The following is a 15,911-nucleotide window of genomic DNA, read 5'->3' on the forward strand; positions in this document are numbered from 1 at the left end:
ATATATATATCACTATTTTTTAGAAATCAGTTTATTTCAGAGACCAGTCAAGTTGGGGCACAAGAATAAATCTATAAATACATATCGTGATATATAGGTTTATAGAGGTTAAGAGAGATAAAGATAGACATATATAAAATATTTTTATATTCTGGAATAAACACTCACTAAACTGTGCAGAGAAGTGAATTTCAATGGTGCTTTCTCTATACTGGATAAGCCTCCCAGGTCTTTAACTGGAGCTGTAAATTTAGATGTCTTTGTTCAGTTTGCTTTTTGGTTCAGCACACACAGATCGGCCAAGCCAAGCTTGTGGAAGATTCTCTCCCCGCCCCTTTGATAGCTGCAGGACTGATTCCGTATGCTCCGAGCCAGAGATAATGTAATGTCCAGAGCTTCATTCACTGAGCCAGTCAACCATCCTTTCAGCCTTTGACTTCCTGGCCGCCGCTAATCTGTGGACCTTGCAGAATTCTCCAGGCCAGGGAAGTGAAAAGCGCATGCGCCAGCATCAGCCGAGGGCCCTGTGCATTCAGCCAGGCAAAGGCCTAGAGCTCTCGTTTACATCCTCTGGGCATGCTCCTTGGGTGCAAGGCGATCCAAAGGCAGAGTTGACCACGAAAGTAGAAGTAACCACAATTCCATCCAAAACTGCAAATAAAACAGTTTTATAACTTTTCCCTAATATTACAAGCAACCAATTGTCACATGGTGTAAACATTTTCCAGTCCCTAACAAATGTAACGATTGGTTTGTTTGTTTGTTTGTTTGTTGTTTTGCTCAAAGGGACAAGAAGTTTATGCACATACAACCACTTCAAAAAGTTGCTTGTGTTTTTCTTTCAGCAACTTCAGAATGTTAAGTTCTTCAATTTAAGCTACAACTACAGTGTATAAGATGACCTTACTGCACTGTTTCCCAGATTTATCTACTGTCCAAAAGGCATGTAAAAATTATATGCACTCATTATCATTTAGATATACGGAAAATCCCATAAATAACCTTTTATTTTCTATTTCCCTAGTAAGACTTTTTAATAATATATCCTAGAACATTACGGTACCTTTCAAAAGATATATTTAAGCCACTCTATTTGGTGTACACTTTCCCCTTACCTGAGGTTTTACTTTCTGTAGTTCCAGTTATCCAGGTGCCATAGTTTAAAGTCTCCCAAAAGCACGTATGTTCAAATCTTGGTCCCAAACACATGGCACTGTTATGAAGCAGTGGGGCCATTCAGAGGTGTTTCCTAAGAGAAGAAAGGAAATGAAGACAACATGGGGAAGCCGGCCCTTTTCCCTCTCTCTTTTTGCTTCTTATCTACATGCCATGAGTAAATCCAACTGCCATGTGCTCCCCTCTCTATGTACTGTGCACCACAAGCCAAAGGTGTTAAGGTCAAAGGAGCACAGACTGAACCTTCTGAAGCCACGAACTAATATAAATATTTCCTCCTTGTAAATTGATTGATTCAAGTATTTTGTCACACCAATAGAGAACTGATTAATACAACTGGGTCAACCTCAGTTCAAATACAATAACTGAAAACATTCCAGAAATAAACATAAATATGATATATTTATTATATATTATATTATGCATTATTATATATTATAAATATAATTTTTAAATTGCACATTGTTCTTTTTTGATGGACACATAAAAATTACACTTATTTGTAGGGTGCCATGTGATATTTCTATACATGTGTACATTGTATAATATTCACACTGGAATAAGCAAACATTTATCACTTCCTTATTATAAAAACATTTTTTTTTTGTCTTTTTGAGACAGGGTCTTGCTGTGCAATCCAGGCTGGCCTTGAGCTTCATTTGTAGCCCAGGCTCATCTTGAACTAGCAATGATCCTCCTGCCTCAGCCTCTCAAGTGCTGGGATTATAGGAGTGCACCACCACGCTCAGCCCTTAAAACATTTTAAATTCTTTTAATTTTTTCAACATATACAGTCCATTACTGTTACCTATAGATACCTTAAATTACATGCCATTCTTAATAGCACGATGATATCTTACATTGTACCACTCTGCCCCGCCCAGGACATGAAGCATTCCTTTATCCACTGTGTCCATGTTGTATATGCTTCTGCCATTTGTCACTTAGTAGCCATGTTAGTTATTAAATTATTGTGGTTTTGTGGTTCCTGAGTTCAGGTAACACTTGTGCAGGAACCTAACACCATACCACAGTACCTGTGTCGTTCATCTCACTTCATCTCACCATGTAGGCATTGAATCATCTCACGGCATCACAGAAAGGAGGGTGAGCATAGTACAGTAAGATATTTGATAGAGGAAGACAAACTCTATTCACATAATTTTCATTGTTATAATTACTCTAATTTATTATTAAATGTTGCTGTTATTAGCATACTGTGCTTAATATATAAATTGAATCTTATAACCAGATTACTTTGCTCTAGTACTTGCAGTCTTGTAGTCAGAAAAGTAGGTCAAGTGTCTATTTGATGCCAATTATGAGAAGGGAAGATAATATGGAAAACTGACAAAGTTTATGTCAGATTCCCTGCTTCCATCAACTCAGGCTCACTGACAGGGGACAGATCACACCAATGTGGAATTCAGTCTTTAGTTAGTAGAGCTATTGTGGCTATTTCTGTAGGTAAATGGTTTAATTTTTAGACTAAATGAAGAACGGTGAACCTGTGAGTTGAATGCACTAGGAAAGAAGGCTTCTGACTACTTCTCCGTGGTTATGGGTGGTTGTGCCACTCGAGGGCAGCAGTATAGAAATTGAACCACCACAATCTTTCACTACTACAGAAGCCTTTAGAATGTGCCTCTCAATAGATGATGATGAACATGTTCTTTATCAGCACAGTAGCTGATATTTTATCTATAACAAGTCAGCAAATATCTATATCAGCACAGTAGCCACTTTCCATTTGTGCCTACTGAGCATTTGAAATGTAGCTATTGTAACTGAGAACTGGATTATAAATTTTATTTCATTTTAATTTTGTAGTCATATTTGGCTAGTGGCTACTGTACTGGATAATTCAGGTGTACAAGGTGTGTTCACTATCCACAGAAGAAGAAATTGTTTCTCTGTTTTAGTGCTAAAATGTCAGTAGCACTGGAAGACACCTGGCTTGTGAGCAGGGCACAGTTTAGAATTTCTTATTAGAAAATTATTTCAGACTTACCACATCAAGTTTCTGTATATATCCTTTAAACGATTTTGCTTTCTCTAAAAGAGAATGACAAATGTTAATTTTCCACTTTTTATGTAGAAAATGGTAAAGCACATTAAGTAATTAAAAATTGTCTAAAAACTACTAATGACCACCTCAGTTTTGATAGATGCATATAAAATCATCTTTAATATATCAAACATTAAAATATAAGAATATGAAATGTGATTATAACACTTTGCATTTAGGAAAATGTTCTCTTCAAAGACATAACTCTACTGAGTTTTCCTGTCCATAAAAATATAGACATTTGAAACAAAAAGATTTAAGATGACACTACAGATAATACTTAGCTAGAGCCTGGGACATTTATGAAAAATTAATAGCAAAGATATTGCTTCCTACTTGGGAACTCAAGTGATCAAAGGAATGTTTGTCACATGACTTCATGTTTAAATAATTGTTCTGGGTATCTTAAGCAAAGCAGACCTTGGTTCTCAGAGATGGGAAGAAAGACAATAGATCCAAATCTCTAGCCTTTCTTTTCATCTAAATTTTTTTAATTTCTCATTTTATTTATTTTCATTTTAGTTACATCTAGCTACCATGATGGTCACCTCACCTGGGCCAAGTTCTGCAAGGTACAGAGGAGGGAAGGCATCACTTAAAAGAATAATTTGACTGTCTAAGCTTCTGTATCATTACTGGGGCTTTGAGGAATAACTGGATGAGGAGGTTTTATGAGTACCACACATATATGCAGTACATAATGCTTACATTACTGTGGATAACACAGCATAATTCCTTCTTTCATCTACTATTCCTCCCCTCTGATCCACTTCCCTCCACCTCTTGATCCTCATTCCATTTGAGAAAGGTTTATCTCCCTATTTCCTATTATCTAGCCTTTATTTTTCTCTTTATTTAATTTAGCTTATCACATAAGAGAAACCATGCTGTCTTTCCTCCGGTATATTTTTTGGCCCCTTTGTCAAAGATCAAATAGTTGAACATAACTTGGGGTTGCTTCTGCACCCTCTGTTCTGTTCCATTGATCCGTAGTTCTGTTTTTATGCTCATATCAAGCTGGTTTTTTATCACAGTAACCTTGAAATATAACTTCAAGTCCAGGGTCATGATGCCTCCCATTTTTGCTCATGTAACCGAGGATTATTTTTTCTATTCTGGGTCTCTTCTGGTTCTGTATGAATTTTAGGCATATTTTCTCCAGTTCTGTGAAGCATGCTGTTGGTATTTTGATTGGGATTGCATTGAATCTATATATCAATTTTGCAAGGATGGCCATTTTGACTATATTAGTTCGGCCTCTTCAGGAGCAGGGGATATTTTTCCATTTTCTGGGGTCCTCTTTGATTTCCTTTTAAGAGTACCATAGTTTTCTAGACTTTCTTGAAAATTCTCTCCTAAAAGTTTCTTCTAATGAGCCAAGCAAGAACAGTTACAGCCTGTTTGATTTCCTGCATGCATGGAAGACAGTGTTAATGGATCATGCCATTTTTTCCTGTTAATTGTCTCAGTCAGGGCCCCACTAGCAAGCTACTGGTATTGGCACTTGGGGCTGAAAACTATTCTTCAACTCCCATACTTTTACACAACCTTGATCTTCCTGATGTGAGTCATAGAAGTGGTTAGCAAGGTCTCATTAGATATTACATTGTGGGTGATAAGCTCACTAGAGAATCTGGGTGCACCTTTTCAAAAATTTCAAAAACAAAGTTTTTTTTTTCTATAAATTGTTTCTTAAGTAGGCACCTCATTTAAGCTCTATAAAAAGCAGGGACTTTGAGTCAAATGAAGGAATTTCCAACCAATAGAGGGAAAATTTGTGAAGTAGGGTAGAACTGGTAAAATAGAAGTGTTCTTTCTCTTAAATCTCTGGTGCCTATAAGCCTGGAGTACTTTACTGTAATGATACTCTAACAGTTTTACAGTAAGAACTACAATTGAAATTTGCTGCATACAGGGATAACAAAAATGTAATCATTTCACATTCACATCCTCCCATACATGCCTGAGGTTACTTAGCAATAAACAGATTTTTAGAAGTAGCCACTGACTAGCTAAGTTACATCTTTCCAAGTAGATTCTCTGGTCTTTTTAATTACTTTGCTGATTCCCACATGCTGTCGCCATTATCACATACTGAAATGACATAATTCGCTTTTTAAACTTTAATTTACTAAGCTGAAAAAAATGGAGGGATATTTCATTGTATTATTGTCAGTAGTATTACTATTAGTATTATGTTGTTCTATACTTCTTAGAGCCAATATTTTAAGTACAATACTGTGTGTTTATTGTGTGGTATATACCTATCTGTATAAAATATATTTGCCGGAAATTGTCAATATCTGATAGTTGCTTTAGCTACATGGTTCTCCTCACATACAAACATCTGAATAAGATCCATGAGATCAGTGCCCTTAGCAGAGACTTTACAAACATGAATCCTCTCCCAGGATACAGCAGATGAAAATTTTCATAGGTAAAAGTATCCAGGAATAAAACTATCTTAGGAAATAGAATTAATGGGAAAGGAAGCTGCCCTCACTTGGTGTGGAGTAATGTAAAACTTTACAGCAATTGAAGCATAGTTAATATGGCTAACTTTTAAATAAGAAGTAACTTTATCTTAAGCTGACAATAAAATGCTATTTTTCTTTTGGCCTTTATTCAATAAATGCTTTCCCCCTCTTTGTAAGATGCATTCTGAAGTTATTTCCAATACTTGTAGCTGAGAACTTTGTTCCCTTTTGATGGTCTGTTTAGTATGATGTTGTACAGAAGTACAGTGGCAAAGCAACCTTGGAATTAGGGGTGATTGATAACATCATTAAAGCTAAATACTTCGAGTAACCAGTCAGTGAGAATGCTGGGTGTCAATTACTCATATGGTTGTCTTACATTTTCATTTCAACAGAAAGACCCTGTACTTTCTCAATATCAGTGCCAGATCTGTTACTACATCTTAATCTGCTTCCACATGATATATATCATCTTAAATATTCATATTTGGGTTTTTAAAAGGCTAAGTACTTGAACACTTATCATTATGATTTCAGATAAATGAACAATAAATAATTTTATGTCAATTAATTGCAGGTGTATTACATAACCAAGCAGAATCTCCTAGAAAGAACTAGAACCAGTACAATAAAGGGCCAAGTTATTGTTGCATGTCTCCTTACAGCATAAAACGTCCTTCCAATCTGGTGCCAATCAACCTTCAGGTCCCAAATCACATCAAACTCCTGCCCTCAAGTATTTTAAATCGAGTCCCTCGCAAAAAGCTTCTTACTATTTTCTCAACAATGCGTGCTGCTGCCCGACTCTGTGATTTAGCCCGTGTTGTCCCCCATTGCTTAGTATGCTGTGCTCTCCTCCATGTAGCAAGCTTGTGTTGATGCCTTTTTCTATTCGCTTTGGACTCTGCCCACTTCTCTATTCTGTGCTAACACTCTATTGCTTATGTCACTCTCTGCTACTTCACTCTGGGCACTTTCAAGGGTACCAAGCTATGATAAACTTTGAGGAAACATTTAAAGAGAAAGCCTGACAGGAATAGATTATCCAAGGACTTTGAAACTTAATTCTTTGAGGCAAGCGAGAAACTGAGCTACTTAGCACCTTAGGGTTCTCAAATTGTTCTGATGCAGAACACAGGATGTCTGCTACCTCCCAAGAGTGCAGTGCACACATTTCTTTTACTCTCCAGCTGTAAGTTAATTACATTATCTCTGGCAACCTAAATCTCCCATGCATAGATACAGTAAATCAAAAACTGACATTAAGGAATCATACCTGTTTAGAAGAACATTATTTAAGCAAAGCAAGGAATTAACATGAGTCAGACTCTAAAAATTGAAACCTTGACCCTTTATTAGTCTAATGCAGACCTACTACTGGGCATCAGAGTGACAACAGCTGCATCGCATGAAATAGAGGTTCTTTCCTTCTTCAGCTCCTGAGATACAACAGAAGCCTCAAGCCTCTTTTACTAGGATTTCTCTCCACTTGCATTCTGCTCTGAGACCACACGAGCTATTGTTTTCAACATTTTTGACAGAATTTGTTTAAATGTACGGTATCTAATGACGTTTGTCCTTTTATTGTGATATAAATTTTAAGCATGTATGTTTCAGATTATTTTATTCTATGACACCAATTGATGTACAGCACATCAGAAGGTACTCCAAATGTAGGTAAATTTCACTATCAAATAGATTAAAGAAATTAAAGAGTATGTAGCATGAATCAATTCAAAATAAATTGCATATGATATTATTTGTCAGCTACTTGGAAGTAAATAATGGATGTAATTATGCAGGACACTTCCAAGACTGAATTACAATTCACCAAGCATTTCATTAAAATGTCAATTTAAGGATGAATTGCAAAAATATAAAGATTGCAGGAAAATTGGGGGTGCATTGTAATTATAATGTATTACTTCCTCTATATTTGTGGTCCAACACTCATTCATTATTTTCTCTTTTCGTTATACTTCCTCTCAGTAAGACAAGTTCCAAAATCTTAAGTGGTGTATGAGCTATTACATAATTGTTCTTTTGAGGCCTACAGAGACATTACCTTCCAGCACATTCCTTGGTGAAGTAATTTGGGTTACCTTGGATATGAAAAGCAGCCTGATTAAAGCACGTTGCACTGTGCAGCCAGGACCCAACAAGGAAATACAGAGTCCGGGATGCTCTCTATAGCAAAATAAACTTCAAAGCTCCTCTATGAAATGTTGCCAGTCTCCACTAAGCTAAACGGTTTTAACAAAGATTAATACAAAGTGATTAGAAAAATAAACGTTGAGGATCTTCTCTAAGAAATACTAAATTGCACAGTTGAGATATTTTGATAAAGTAATACTTAATATTTTACTGGTATTTTGGGTGTCTTTCTAACACCAACACTTAGTAGATTAACAACAAAGCTCTGACATTTTATCAACTTTCCAGGTTGACTTGGTGGGCTTCTGCTGATCTTGGTTGGGATTATTTGTGCAATTATAAGAAGGCTGTGGCCAGCATAAGCTGGCAGTGCCAGTGTGGTCTCACTATCCTATCTGGGGCTTAGGGCTGGTTGTTATCTGGAAAGGCTGAATTCTCTCACCATATGATGTTTCATTGCAGGGTTCTACATAGTATGATGGTCCCAAGTTTCCTGGGTGGTAAAGACAGAAACTTCAAAGTATGCTGAAGGTCTGAAATACCTGTCACTTCTACTAAATTCTATTGGTCAAAGCAAAGCAAAAGGCCAGCCCAGATTCAATAAAGTGAAGAGACACATTCTACTTCCTGACAGTGGGAGTAGCAATATCTCACTAGAAAGAGGCATAGACACAAAGTGGCATCAGACATCAGGCCATTGAACAGTCCACTACAATAAAAACATGTTGTAAGCCAGGCATGGTGGCATACGCCTGTAATCCCAGAACTTGGGAGGCTGAGGCAGGAGGATTGCTACAAGTTTGAGGCCAGCCTGGGGTACAAAGTGAGTTCAAAGCCAGTCTAAACTGCATATCGAAACCTTGTCTCAGAAAACAACCAATCAATCAATCAATAAAGTTGCAAAGGGAAGCAGGGTGCACTGTGTTTGGTAAGAATTTTATCTTTTCTGTCCTTCCAATGAAGTTTTGTTTTGTAAAAGAACTAATGTATATTAAGACAATAAATTTTAAGTGCATATTTTTACCTGCTATTTTCTGATATTCATAGATCATGTTACTTAAAATTGTTCATAAAAGACTGGAGGGATAGTATCTAGGCTGGAGTGAATATAGGACTATATGGGGAGTGACTTTTTATCTTATGTTTTCAGAAATCCATACCATTGCACATGAAGACTGACATGGCATCAGCCCTGGATCATGACAAGAGACCTGGTAAGGAGGTGTAACAATACAGAGAATCAGCTGAATATAGAGGAGATGAATTTTCAAAATCTAAAGTTTTACAATTTTCCCTATATAATGTGCATATACACACACGCACATGCACATACACGTTTAATTGTAGGAAAACTGATGATTAACAAATCATGCTAGAAAATCTAGAGAGGAGCCTTAAAATAACTGATAAGAGTTGCAGTTTTAATGCTTGCCTCTCCTGGGGCCAACAATGGCACAAAGCGTGATATGACAATAATTTTAAAGAGAGTAAACTGATCAACATTCTGCAATAAATATCTTGCAGAAATGACCAAATCTTATATATGTGGAAAATAATTGGCCAGACTCCTGTATAAACTATATCTAGACTGTGCTTACTTAAGAAAATTGAAATCATATTTATAGTTTTCTAAGCTATTTGATTTTACTGATAAATCAAAGTTAGCATGCACTAATTATAAATTCTTTTAAAATACATTAGTACATTAAAGTCTTCACTTAGGGCCTGGGGATTTAGCTCAGCAGCACAGCGCTTGCCCAGCAAGCACAAGATTGTGAGTTCAATCCCTGATACTGGAAAAAAAAGAAAAGAAAAGAAAGAAAGTCTTCACTTAAAAAGAATCAAAAATAATTTTATGTAGACTTTTCAACTTTAAAAAGTCTTAGCTAATCATGAAAAAAAATTCCATCTCTAAAAGTTTCATGACAGAAGGAATCAGGCTGCTAATGACTGGCACTTAGATTCATAGTTAATTTGCCTTATTTTTAATTTTCTTTATATCAAATGTCAAACAATTATAAATGAGTAGTCACCAGTTAGAATGAAAATTTCATCATTTTTCAATCATTCAATTATCCAATAAACCAATTTTTACTGTGTACTGCACTTGGAAAGCACTATGTTCAGAAACATTAGATAATATGATGATAAATACTATCATGCCAGAGTTTGGCACTGCACAATGTACAGATGCATTATATTTGAAATTGCTCACTATCACTGTTCAATTATTAATAATAAAGTTCAATTGAAAAGCTCAATTGAGTTGAGTGGCTGAACTATTACTATTTTACTCTTATAATCCTGAACTTACAAAGATTTATTTCCTATGCTTGTTGCCCTACATTTTCTCTCTTAAAAGTAAGATCTTAAAGAAAAGTTCAGACATGAAATCTGGTAAGAATCAATCAAATTAGGAACTCACTGTGCCATCTTAAAAAGTAATTGACACAGAGCTTGCGGGGCAACTTTCAGCATAAATCATTTTCTGTGACTAAAAGCTTACTGTCATGTTCCAAAAAGAATGTGGCTTTCTACTTACGCACCTGATGCTACTAGCCACCACTCTCTCCTGGCACCCCTACAGTATCACAACGGAACCCAGTTTCAACCATAATGCTGGCTGTGGCTATAAATCACCCAGGATCTCTCTGAAAGATCCTTGTGTGCAAGATACAAATTTATTATACAGTCAACTTCTCCCTCCTCTACCAGCAAGGAACAAGTAGTGTTTGAAACTTCAAACAGAAAGTTTTTTATTTTAGCACTTTGATGAAAATCTAACAAAATCTGTAAACAAATCATGGGAACAAACAATTCTGATGAACAAAATCAGAGAACTAAATAAATGGACTGATCTTCTGTGTTTATGTGTAGGAAAGCTCAACATTGCCAAGGTGTCATTGCTTCACAACTTGATCTATATATTCAGAGTAATTCCAAGCAAAAAGTCAGAAAGGGATTTTGCAGATGGTAGAAATCTGAGTCTAAGGTTTATCTGGAAAAGCAATAGACCCAGAATAGACAAAACAACATTGTAAGTGAAAAACAAAGTTGCAAGACATACTATCCAACTTCAAGAACTATTATAAAATTAGCTACAAAACTAGGACAGTACAGCATTAAGAGAATAGTCAAACACATCAATAAAATATAACAAAGAGCCCAGAAATAGACCCATATACGTATAATCAGCTGATATTTGACAAAAGTACAAAGGAAACACAATGGGACACACATCATTAGTGCCAAAGCAATTGGACATTCACATGGAAAGCAAGAAATCTAGGCACAAAGCTTATACCCTTCACAAAAATCAATTTTAAATGAACTACAGATCGAAATATGAAACACGAAACTGTGAAACTCCTAAAAGATAAAAATCGAAAAAATCTTGATGACATCGAGTATGGCAATGTCCTTTTAATACAACTATATAGATATGATCCATGAAAGAAGAAACAAATAAGACTTCATTAAAATTAAAAACTTCTGTGTAAAAGACACTGTGGAGAAAATAATCACAGACAGAGAAAAATATGTGTAAAAACACAACTGATAAGTTGCTGTTATTTAAAATATATGGGGAACTCTTAAAACTCAATGATAAGAAAACAAACGACCTGGTTAATTAGAACCAGGGCAAAGACCTTATCAGATACCTTACCTGTACTTACCAAATAAGTGTATGAGAAGGTGCTGTGCATCATAGTCGTCAGAGAAACATAATTTAAAGTAACAGCGAAATCTACCAGTCAGAAAGGCTGAAATCCAGTGTACTGACATCACCAAGTGTTGGCGAGAATGTAGAGCAGTTGGCAATCCTACGGCACATGTGCTACAGCCGGCTCTTTGTTCTCATTGAACGCTCTAAAAGGTTCGCCATCACAGAGATAGAGTAACAAGAATTCTGACTTATTGCTAGTAGGAATACAAAAATAGTGTCACCACTGTGAAAGACTGTTTGGAACACAGTTCTTTATAAATTAAGATATTTTTATCACATGATATGGTAATCATGTTCCTGGGTATTTATCCAACAGAATTGAAATTTTATGTCCACACAAAATCACGCACATGAATGTTTTTAGCAGCCAAATTGCCAACTTTTAGAAGCAATCTTCTTAATTTTTTAACCGACTGTGGTATATTCATGCAATAGGATATTATTCAGCCCTAAAAGTAAATGAGCTACCAAACCAAACAAAGACATGGAGGGCACTTAAATATACCTTACATATTAAAAGAAATTCAGGCCAGGGATACAGTTCAGTGGCAAAGTGCCTGCCTGGGGAGCACAAGGTCCTGAGTTGGATTCCTGGTTCCAAAAAAAAAAGAAATTAATCTGAAAATGCTATATACTATATGGAGTTAATGATATGACATTGTGGCAAAGACAAAACTATAGAAACAGTAAAAAGATCAATGCTTGCCAAGTGACAGGAGGGATAAATAGGATGAATACTAAGAGTTTTTAGGACAGTGAAAATAACAATATGATTCTATCATCATAGATACATGTCATTACACATGTTTCCAAACTCATAGAATATACAACGCCGACAGTCAACACTAAAATATGTATGAATGTAAGTTCGTTTGATATAACAAGTGTACCACTCTGGTTAGGGATGTTGAGATTAGATGCAGAGGTTATATATGCATAGAGGCAGGAAGTACATGCAAACTCTCTTACCTTCTTCTTAATTTTTCTGTAAACTTACAACTTCTATTTTAAAAAATATTTTTAAAAAATACTTTCTTAAGAAAAGGTGCATTTAACCAAAGAATATAAAGATATTCACTGAGGGAATGGAAGAGATACTACCAAGATCACTAGATGCCAGATGTTATCCTTCTTTCACTTGTAGAAATAGTTTACAAAGCCCCAGAGATTTTAAACTTCAGGTTTTAAAAACAAGTGAAATGGAATACAGCTATACTGAAGCAAATCAAAACAAAGAGAGAAGCCTTGCACCATCTGAGCCAGAACAACATACCCAACTTGCACAAGGAGGTGATAGAGAAAGGATGTCAAAGATTAACTTCCATTTGCACTAATTTGTCTAAAACCAACCGTGTGTGCTCAATGCATGTTTCCCCCTTTGCAAACTTGGCAATAGTCATGATCTAGAGACTTGTCTCCACTTCTACATCTCTGCTGTCTCTCAATTTACGTTGCTGCACAAAGCCGTTAATTCCTCCTGATCAGCAACACCAGGGTTCAGAACTTAGCATTCAACCCTTGACTCTAGTAACCCACTACCAATGTCAGACACTGGGTCCATTTTTTCCTGTGTTCATATGCTTTGATTCTTCAATCCTGTGTAGTTGGCCTCCCTCATGTCCCAAATACACCATGTTCATTCCACTTCTCATGACTTCATTCACATAGCTGTGCCTCCATTGACCAAAATCCAACCTTTTCTTTAAAGTCCAGATCATATACTATAGGAAAATCTTCCTTCTGACCACAAAGCCTTTCCTAACTATCATGTTATGGACTATGATGCTATTCCTTCCTACTCTTAGCTCTGTAGGTGTGTTCAGTGGAAATTATACTATTAATACTCAGATTACCCCATGACTGCTAATTTCATCCTCTGTTATAATTTCTGAGGCATTGGGACAGAACTTCAATTTTTTTTCCATATACCACCACAGTTCATATTGGTCTATATCCAAGAAAATAATGTGTTAAATATGCATTGGTTGATAGAGTGACTTATCCTGAATTCTAGTTTTCCCTCAAAGAAGGCTTGATGAGCAGGTAAATAAGATTAGAATAAGACTTTTACTTTCTTTCCATGTAAACATAAACAGTGAATCATAAAATAGCAGAAAGTAACCCTAAAAGCTTTCATGTGCCAACTAAATAAATGTTTAGGATGTACATACATACCTATGTGTTCTGTAGGTCACTGATCAATGAACAGTTTTTATAGCTCATTAATTGTTCTATTGCATACTTTTACCTAAATTGTTAGTGGCCTGCTTAGTCAGTTGAGACATACTGCTTTGATATTCAAGCTGCAATCCGGTTCTTTATTTCTGGTGTGTGTTCTATCCAGAAATGTAAAAATTTTTTGCACAGGACACAGAGAATTGCTCTGGAGATCTTACAACTCTATGCCATGTGCTTACAAACAGGCGTGACAAACCCAGTCAAATAGTGACAACCACAAGAGACTTTGCAATAAATGCACTTATCAGAAGGACATAAAATTGAGAATCGATGTTTATTGGGAATAGATAAGACTGATTTGGGACTTAGCATTACATTTATACTCCCAAATACTATTTCATTTTTAAGGAAAAAAAGATCTACTATTAGAATAATAGTAGTAAATAATCTGTTACTAATCTGTTCTAATACTATTAGAATAATAATAGTCAATAATCTGACTATTAGAATAGTCAGATTATTGCTGATCAAAGTTAATTCATGTTTAGCAAACTAAGTTTTCAGTGTGAACAACCATGGCATTTTATAGTAAGACTTCACCAGAAGCTAATTTTTATTGCCATAAGAGTAATGGATCACAGCTATCTTGTGTATACATATTTTTTTTCCCTTCTTTCTTCCTTTTCTCTTTTCCCTCATCCCAGTTGTTCTTTCCTTTTGAGCAGTTTCTTTCCCTTTTATAATATCTATTGTATTGTTTTCATCTTTTATCTTTCAAATAAAAAAAAAACAGTACTGGATCAGAGGGAAAAGTTTTTCCAGTCTTATAATAGAAATGAAAAGTGGATTCATCTAATTTAACTTACAGTACATGCATTTTCTCCTTACCTTTGGATATGCTGCTAATAGCTTCTTTTTCTATTGACATCTACAGTTTGGGTCTGCAAAGAAAACTCAAATCATATGAAAATGGCTCAGCCAACCTGAGGAGTTATTAGATAATTTATCATGGTATTATCTGACAAGACTCCAACTACATCTTTAAACATCATGCAACTAACCTAGTTCAATCTTCAAGAAATCAGAAAATAAACATGTTGTAGATTTGCTGATCTTATATTACACATAGAAAAGCTGTTTCCTTACAAATCCAAATTTCTTAATAACTACATGCAAGAGAAAATCTCAAAGGGAAAATGTATTGTTCATCAGACATTTTGCCTAACTTTTAAAAATCTACCCCAATTTCTTTTAAATCTTGTGAAGTAGTCCGCACTGATTTAGTAAATAGATGATCAAACTCCTAAACACTGAGTTGCAAGGACTGCTTTGAGAACCGCAAGGATGTGAATGGGATCCGAAGCGAAGCGAGAAGCAGGAGAAGAAACCAGAGGACATAAGACAGCGAGTTCTTTCAAAATTGAAACCATAACTTATCTAAAGCATTTTGGTCCCCCTGAAGAGAAGAAAATAATGGCCTAGGAAGATGGAAGGAAAGACCGCAAGGGCAGGGAGTATGATTAAAGGCCAAATAAAGATTTGAATAGAGGCAGAGTCAAAGGAAGAATAAATTTTAGCATCATTTCTAAGGCAAATGATTCTTTTTTTCTTTATAAATTCTTATTTGTAAGCAAAGACAAGAAACAGTGCAGGGATTTCTGACCTTGGATGCAGTATTATGAGGAAGCCTCCTCAGAGAAAGCTAATCCACCCACTTTCCTGGTGGACGGGCTCAGACAAGCAGCGAAAACCAGCACGGAGTGCACGATTGACCCTCCCTGGGGTCAAGGAAGGTTGCTTCTCTCCCTGACATCTTTCCTGATTTGAGGTTCCTTCTAAAATCTGCCAGCGCTTTTGAAACACGTTTATCACATTTCCTTGCTCATGTTTTACATTTTTCCAGGAGCATTGATAATAAAAGTCATAGAGGGAAAAAATATGGTTCACAAAGTCACGAATACTTTAAAATAGTGTAGATGCCTCCGTGTATGCGGTTAGTGGATATGGGTTAAAAATGTAAACAAAACACTGCCATTTCACAAAGAACACATCAGAAACTCCGTCCTCATATAACCTATGCCGTTCTGAATAAGTCAATAAATAAAAAGGCAATGGCATTTTTAACCACATA

At 35.8% G+C, this 15,911-nt stretch overlaps 1 long non-coding RNA gene across 1 annotated transcript; it reads right to left on the bottom strand.

Moving 5' to 3' along the window:
- Nucleotides 1-92: 92 nt before the first annotated feature.
- Nucleotides 93-14,724, bottom strand: LOC102021638. Its single transcript, XR_259941.1, has 4 exons — nucleotides 14,669-14,724; nucleotides 3,188-3,231; nucleotides 1,116-1,249; nucleotides 93-651 (listed from the first exon to the last, which is right to left on the bottom strand). It is a non-coding gene; the product is annotated as an uncharacterized LOC102021638 (long non-coding RNA).
- Nucleotides 14,725-15,911: the final 1,187 nt, after the last annotated feature.

Source organism: Chinchilla lanigera, unplaced genomic scaffold (assembly GCF_000276665.1).
Source record: "Chinchilla lanigera isolate Chin_1 unplaced genomic scaffold, ChiLan1.0 scaffold00010, whole genome shotgun sequence".
Lineage (NCBI taxonomy): Eukaryota > Metazoa > Chordata > Mammalia > Rodentia > Chinchillidae > Chinchilla > Chinchilla lanigera.